The sequence below is a fragment of the Arachis ipaensis genome, chromosome B9 (assembly GCF_059453495.1).
Source record: "Arachis ipaensis isolate K30076 ecotype BB chromosome B9, ASM5945349v1, whole genome shotgun sequence".
Taxonomy (NCBI): domain Eukaryota; kingdom Viridiplantae; phylum Streptophyta; class Magnoliopsida; order Fabales; family Fabaceae; genus Arachis; species Arachis ipaensis.
This window is the reverse complement of record NC_142444.1, coordinates 47,025,492-47,033,355: the sequence shown is the minus strand read 5'-3', so window position 1 is coordinate 47,033,355 and position 7,864 is coordinate 47,025,492. Positions and strand designations below refer to the sequence as shown.

At 37.2% G+C, this 7,864-nt stretch overlaps 1 non-coding gene across 1 annotated transcript; it reads left to right on the top strand.

Annotated features, from left to right (window-relative positions):
* Window positions 1-19: 19 nt before the first annotated feature.
* On the top strand, window positions 20-127 carry LOC148544542 (small nucleolar RNA R71). The gene has a single exon (XR_015900699.1). It is a non-coding gene; the product is annotated as a small nucleolar RNA R71 (small nucleolar RNA).
* Window positions 128-7,864: the final 7,737 nt, after the last annotated feature.

Genomic DNA, 7,864 nt, shown 5'->3' with positions numbered 1-7,864 from the left:
CCAGGATGGTCCATTCTGAAAGCATGTCAGAAGGACACTTTTTGGTCAACTGTTTGTATCTTTCCCAAGCTTCATAGAGGGATTCACCTTCTTTCTGTCTGAAGGTTTGAACATCAGCTCTAAGCTTGCTCAGCTTTTGAGGAGGAAAGTACTTGGCTAAGAAAGCCGTGACCAGCTTATCCCAAGAGTTCATGCTGTCTTTGGGTTGAGAATCCAACCATAATCTAGCTCTGTCTCTTATAGCAAAAGGGAAAAGCATGAGCCTGTAGACTTCAGGATCTACTCCATTAGTCTTAACAGTATCACATATCTGCAAGAATTCAGTTAAGAACTGAAAAGGATCTTCAGATGGAAGTCCATGAAACTTGCAGTTCTGCTGCATCAGAGAAACTAGCTGAGGTTTCAGCTCAAAATTGTTTGCTCCAATGGTAGGAATGGAGATGCTTCTTCCATGTAAATTGGAATTAGGTGCAGTAAAGTCACCAAGCATTCTCCTTGCATTATTATTATTTTCGGCTGCCATCTCCTCTTCCTGTTCGAAAATTTCTGAAAGGTTCCTCTGGATTGCTATAATTTAGCTTCTCTTAATTTCCTCTTCAGAGTCCTTTCAGGTTCTGGATCTGCTTCAACAAGAATATTCTTGTCCTTGCTCCTGCTCATATGACAAAGAAGAGGGCACAGAAAAAATAATAATAATAATAATAATAGGGGTCCTTTATACCACAGTATAGAGGTCCTTGTGTGAGTAGAAGAAAAGAAGAGGACAAAGAATGTAATGTAAGGAAAGAAACACAAGGGTGAGGAGAGCAGAGATGTGAGATGAGGAGATGTTAGTAGATGAATAAATAAATAGAATAAGATGAGAGAGGGAGAGGATTTTCGAAAATAATTTTCGAAAAAGGTTAGTAGTTTTTCGAAAATTCAAATAAAAAATAAAATAATTAGTCTAATTAAAAAGAAATTTTGAAAAAGAGGGAAGATTTTTTCGAAAATTAGAGAGAGAGAGTTAGTTATGTAGTTTTGAAAAAGGTAAGAAACAAACAAAAAGTTAGTTAGTTAGTTGAAACAAATTTTGAAAAGATAAGAAGTTAGGAAGTTAGAAAAGATATTTTGCAATCACTTTTTTGAAAAAGGTAAGATAAGAAGATATTTTTGAAAAGATATGATAGAAATTAGTTTTTGAAAAAGATTTGATTTTTAAAATCTCAATTAATGACTTGATTCACAAGAAATCACAAGATATGATTCTAGAACTTAAAGTTTGAATCTTTCTTAACAAGTAAGTAACAAACATGAAATTTTTGAATCAAAACATTAATTGATGATGTTATTTTCGAAAATATGATGTAAAATTAAGAAAATGATTTTTAAAAAATATTTTTGAAATTTTCGAAAATAACTAAAAAAAATTGAAAAAAGATTTGATTTTTGAAAAAGATAAGATTTTTGAATTGAAAATTTGATTTGACTCATAAAAACAACTAGATTTTAAAATTTTTTGAAAAAGTCAAATCTAATTTTCGAAATTTTAAGAGAGAAAAAGGGAAAGATATTTTTTGATTTTTTGAATTTTTATGATGAGAGAGAAAACACTAAAAATGCTCAATGCATGGAATTTTTAGATCAAAACAATGAATGCATGCAAGAATGCTATGAATGTCAAGATGAACACCAAGAACACTTTGAATGTCATGATGAACATCAAGACTTATTTTTGAAAATTTTTATATGCAAAGAAAACATGCAAGACACCAAACTTAGAAATCTTTGATGCTTAGACTCTATGGATGCAAGAATGCATATGAAAAACATCATACAACACAAAACAAGAAAACATCAAGATCAAACAAGAAGACTTACCAAGAACAACTTGAAGATCATGAAGAACACTATGAATGCATGAATTTTCGAAAAATGCAAGATGAATATGCAATTGACACCAAACTTAAAAACTGACTCAAGACTCAAACAAGTAATACAAAATATTTTTTTGATTTTTTTGATTTTATGAATTTTTTGTATTTTCTTTTAATTTTTTCGAAAATCATTTGAAAAAGAAAAATAAGGATTCCAAAATTTTTAATATGAATTCCAGGAATCTTATGCTCTTTAGACTAAAGCTCCAATCAAAGGGTTAGGCATGGCTTAATAGCCAGCCAAGCTTTAGTATGTAACTTAGACATGACACGCCTAACATGCCTTATAGCCAGCCAGGCTTCAACATGCTTCATGAAACACTAGAATTCATTCTTAAAAATTCTAAAAAAATTATTTTTGAAAATATTTTTATTTTAAAATTTTTTTTCGAAAACAAAGGAGAAGATTTTGAAAGATTTTTGAAAAATATTTTTTGAAAACTTTTTGAAAAGAAAACGAAAAGAAAGTTACCCAATCTGAGCAACAAGATGAACCGTCAGTTGTCCAAACTCGAACAATCTCCAGCAACGGCGCCAAAAACTTGGTATGCGAAATTGTTACTCAGGTTGTGAATTATTGTTCGAAATTGATTCCCTGGCGATGGCACCAAAAACGGATGCACAGAACCATGGTCTAAACATATCTTCACAACTTCGCATAACTAACCAGCAAGTGCACTGGGTCGTCCAAGTAATAAACCTTACGTGAGTAAGGGTCGATCCCACGGAGATTGTTGGTATGAAGCAAGCTATGGTCACCTTGTAAATCTCAGTAAGGCGGATATAAAATAGTTATGGAGTTTTCGAAATTAATACTAAAATAAGGATAGAAATACTTATGTAAATCATTGGTGAGAATTTCAGATAAGCGTATGGAGATGCATTCATTCCTCTGAACCTCTGCTTTCCTGCTGTCTTCATCCAATCAGTCTTACTCCTTTCTATGGCTGGCTTTATGTAAGGATGTCATCGGTGCCAATGGCTACTTTCAATCCTCTCGGGAAAATGGTCCAAATGCTCTGTCACAGCATGGCTAATCGTCTGGAGGCATCACCCTTGTCGTTGGTTGCATCCTATTCCTCTTTGTGAAAATGGTCTGATGCGCTGTCACTGCATGGCTAATCATCTTGGAGGTTCTCGATCATACTGGAATAGAATTTACTATCCTTTTGCATCTGTCACTACGCCCAGCACTCGCGAGTTTGGAGTTCGTCACAGTCATTCAATCCCAGAGTCCTACTCGGAATACCACGGACAAGGTTTAGACTTTCCGGACTCTCATGAATGCCGCCATCAATCTAGCTTATACCACGAAGATTCTGATTAAGAGATCTAAGAGATACTCATTCAATCTAATGTAGAACGGAAGTGGTTGTCAGGCACGCATTCATAGGGAATGATGATGATTGTCACGTTCATCACATTCAGGTTGAAGTGCGAATGAATATCTTAGAAGCGAAATAAGATGAATTGAATAGAAAACAGTAGTACTTTGCATTAATCTTCGAGGAACAGCAGAGCTCCACACCTTAATCTATGGAATGTAGAAACTCTACCGTGGAAAATACATAAGTGATAATGGAGTTCATTGGCCTTGGCCCCAGAGGGGAACCGGAGTAACCAAGACTACGAATACAATGATAAAAAGTTCTATTTATACTAAACTAGTCACTAGGGTTTACAGAAGTAAGTAATTGATGCATAAATCCACTTCCAGGGCCCACTTGGTGTGTGCTTGGGCTGAGCTTGAATTCTACACGTGGAGAGGTCATTCTTGGAGTTGAACGCCAACTTTTGTGCCAGTTTGGGCGTTGAACTCCACTTTGCAACTTGTTTCTGGCGCTGGACGCCAGAATTAGGCAGAGAGCTGGCATTGAACACCAGTTTGCGTCATCTAAACTTAGGCAAAGTATGGACTATTATATATTTCTGGAAAGCCCTGGATGTCTACTTTCCAATGCAAATGGAAGCGCGCCATTTTGAGTTCTGTAGCTCTAGAAAATCCATTTTGAGTGCAGGGAGGTCAGAATCCAACAGCATCAGCAGTCCTTCTTCGACCTCTGAATCTGATTTTTGCTCAAGTCCCTCAATTTCAGCCAGAAAATACCTGAAATCACAGAAAAACACACAAACTCATAGTAAAGTCTAGAAATGTGAATTTAACATAAAAACTAATGAAAACATCCCTAAAAGTAACTAGATCCTACTAAAAACATACTAAAAACAATGCCAAAAAGCGTATAAATTATCTGCTCATCAGCCTCCCTAGAATGATGGGAGTGTTAGAGTCCTCCTCCATATCCAGGATGACAAAATCAGCTGGGAGAAGGAATTTTTCCACTTTTACCAGCACATTCTCTACAACTCCAAGTGCTTGCTGAATGGACTTGTCAGCCATTTGAAGAGCTATTTGAGTGGGTTTCAGCTAAAAAATTTGAAGTTTCCTCATAAGAGATAGAGGCATCAAGTTTATGCTTGCACCAAGGTCACAGAATGATTTCTCAATAGTTATGTCTCCTATGGTACAAGGTATATAAAACCTTCCAGGATCATCCTTCTTCTCTGGTAGACCTCTTTGGAGAATAGCACTACACTCCATTGTTATTTCAACAATCTGTCCTTCCTTCAAGGGTTTTTTCTTTGTTAGCACTTCTTTCATAAATTTGGCATATAATGGCATCTATTCAAGTGCTTCTAAGAAAGGAATATTGATGCTGAGTGTCTTGAATATGTCCAGGAACTTTGAGTATTGCTTATCCTGGTTTTCTTTTTTGAACCTCTGAAGGTATGGAAGTTTGGGGATATATGGCTTCACCCCTTCCTTCTTCTCTTGTAGTTGTATTTCAAGGATGTTCTTATCTCTCTTTGAGCATTTTGTATTCTTGGTCTTTCTATCCTCTTCACTTCTCTCTTCTGTCTCTTCTTGTGGAACTTCTCTGTTGTGTTCTTCCTGATTGATGGCTTCATTCTCCCCAGTATTCTCACTTTCCACTATGAATACTTTGCACTCCTCCCACTTTGTGGCTTTTCCTTTGTCCCTTGGGGGTCTTGAGTGGCACTAGGGGATGCATTTGGTTGCTTCTCACCCATTTCTGCAATTTGTTTAGCCATTTGTTCTATATGTCTCTCAAGATTTCTGATTGAAGCTTCTTGGTTTTTACTTGTTATGGCTTGATCTTTCCTTGCCATCCCTTGATTTTTCATGAGTTTTTCCATCATTATCTCTAGACTAGAGATTCTTTGGGAGTTTGGATTTGGTTGTGGTTGTGTAAACTGAGATGGTTGTTGCTGGAAGTTGTTTAAACTATTTGCAGGGTTATTTTGTGGGTGGAATATGGATGTGGAAAGGCTATTTTGGTGGTTTTGTGAGTTGTTATGGGGTTGGGGATATATGTTTTGTGGGTTTTTGAATTGGTTAGTATCTTTAGATGAATGGCTTTTGTTGTTTGTGTTGCTGAGGCTGCCAGAGTTGAAGTCCCTTTGTCCTTGATTCTGATGCTCACCCCACCTTAAATTAGAATGAGTTCTCCAGGGTGTCTTGTGTGCATCACCATGGAGGTTGTGTTGGAATGAACTTGAGGTGTTGTTGATGCACGGAAAACTTGTCTCACAACAAATCTCCCTTCGGCAAGTGTACCGAATTGTCGTCAAGTAAAACTCACAATAGAGTGAGGTCGAATCCCACAGAGATTAACGGATTAAGCAATCAATGGTTAATTGATTTTCCTAGTTAGATGATTCAGATTTGGATGATGAGCAGCAAAGAAATGTAAATTGGCAGGAAAGTAAAAAAAGCAATAAAGTGAAGAGAAGTAAAATGGCAAGAAAATAAATTGTAAGAACTAAAAAATAGAATGAACATTGGGATCAAGAGATATGGCAATCCTCCGGATCAAGTTCATTCTCATCTCTTCCTCAATCAATGCACTCATTGATCTTCTTGGCAATCTTAAGTGATCGAATTACAATTTCTTGTAATTTAATCTCTCAAATCTTGATCAATAGCCAATTCCTTGGTCAATTGCTCATGAGAAGAGATGAAGTATGGTCACTGATTATACCACATGCATTTCCCAAACCAAGTGTTGAGAGGATTATAGTCACATATCCATCCAAACCCAATTTGGTCCAGCATGAGAAAGCATTTCTAGCTTGATCTCTTTATTCCTCTTTCAAGGTTCAGAAGAGATCCAAGTATGAATAGTTTCTTTTCCAAGATAACTACCCAATTGGATGAAGATCGAAAGCTTTCAAGTAAAATCAAGAGAAAAGAAAGAAGAAGAAGAATAGGAACTACACTTAATCCATTGAATCACAATAGAGCTCTCTAACCCAATGTAAAGAGTTAGTTGATCATTGCTCTACAAAAATAGAAAAGAAAGAAAGTGCAGAAAAGTAAAGATGAAGAGTGAAACTGAAAATAAAACTTCAAAATTCATAAATGAAAAGTACAAAGGAAGAAAAGGAAAAGTGTGTGAGGGGAGGGAGTCCGAAGACCCCTCTCTAATCCCTCCTTCCAGAATTCCCAGCCTCGTCTAGCCTCAGATGATTTCAATGTAAAAACTAAAGCCTTTATATAGGCTCTCCTAAATTACAAAATGAAATTAAAAGCAAATTACAATTAAATGAAAATTCCTATTCTAGATGCTTCTTGTGGCCTTGATTGGTTGAAAATTGTAGGCTTGCTTGCTTGAGCTTTGAAGTGGGCTTGAGAGAGAAGTGAGTCAAGTTGAGGTCTAGGTGCTAAAGTTAGTGCCAAAGTTAGCCAAACTAACGCTACAAGTGTGGCGTTAGTGCTAAAGTTATTGTGGCTAACGTTGCACTTGCTGCCCAGTTGGTGTTTTTGAGGCTTAAAATATGCCTCTTATTTGAGCTCCAATTTCATGCCCACTATAGAGTATTATATATCGTTCGAAAGCTCTGAATGTCAACTTTCTAACGCAACTAGAATCACCTCAATTGGATCTCTGTAACTCAAGTTATGCTCCTTTGAAGTGGACATGGTCGCTGGCATATATGCCAACGTTACTGGAAATGTTGATTGCCAATAATGCTAGTGATTTCCCGTTTCTGAAGCTCAAACTTAGTGTCCACCCCATACTATTATATATCGTTGGAAAGCCCTGGATGTCTACTTTCCAATTCTCTTGGAAGCGCATCATTTAGAGCTCTACAACTCGAGTTATACTTCTTGGAAGGTGAAGAGGTCAGTTGGCCTAAATACAGGCTGATACCATGTTCATCATTGCACTTTTGGGGCAGGTTTTCTCCCTTAAATTTAGTGTCAACCATATAGTGCCATATATGCTTGGAAAGCTCTAGAATTCTACTTTCCAATGCCACTGGAATCACCTCATTTGGAGCTTTGTGGCTCATGTTATGCGTGTTTGAAGAAGGCATGGTCAGGCTGCCAGGTGGGACTTTTGCCCACGTTAACTACCACGTTAACTAAGTTAACGTGGGAGTTAACGTGGCTTATTGGGGGCTTGTGAGTTCACTCCAACGTTAATGAGAATGTTTGGTGTCACTAACGTTGTCGATCACCACCTTTCTCCACGTTAGCTTCCACGTTAACTAAGTTAACGTGGGAGTTAACGTGGCTTTGTTGTAACTTGGGCCAACGTTAGTGCCAATGTTGAATGTCACTAACGTTGGCTTTTCCCCTTTCTTCTTAACGTTAGAGGCCACGTTAACTAAGTTAACGTGGGATCTAACGTACCCACTTATGAGCTTGGTCCAAAGTTAGTGATAATGTTAAGTGTCACTAACGTTGGCTCCATTTCCTTTCTTCAAAGTTAATGCCACTAACTTTTCCCACTAACGTTGGGGCTTTCCTTCCTTCCACGTTAGTGCCTACGTTAGTGTAACTAACGTAGCCACTACACTAACGTAGCCACTAACGTGGCTCTTCTCTTCTTCTTTTGGCCTGAAATCAATCAAACAAAGTG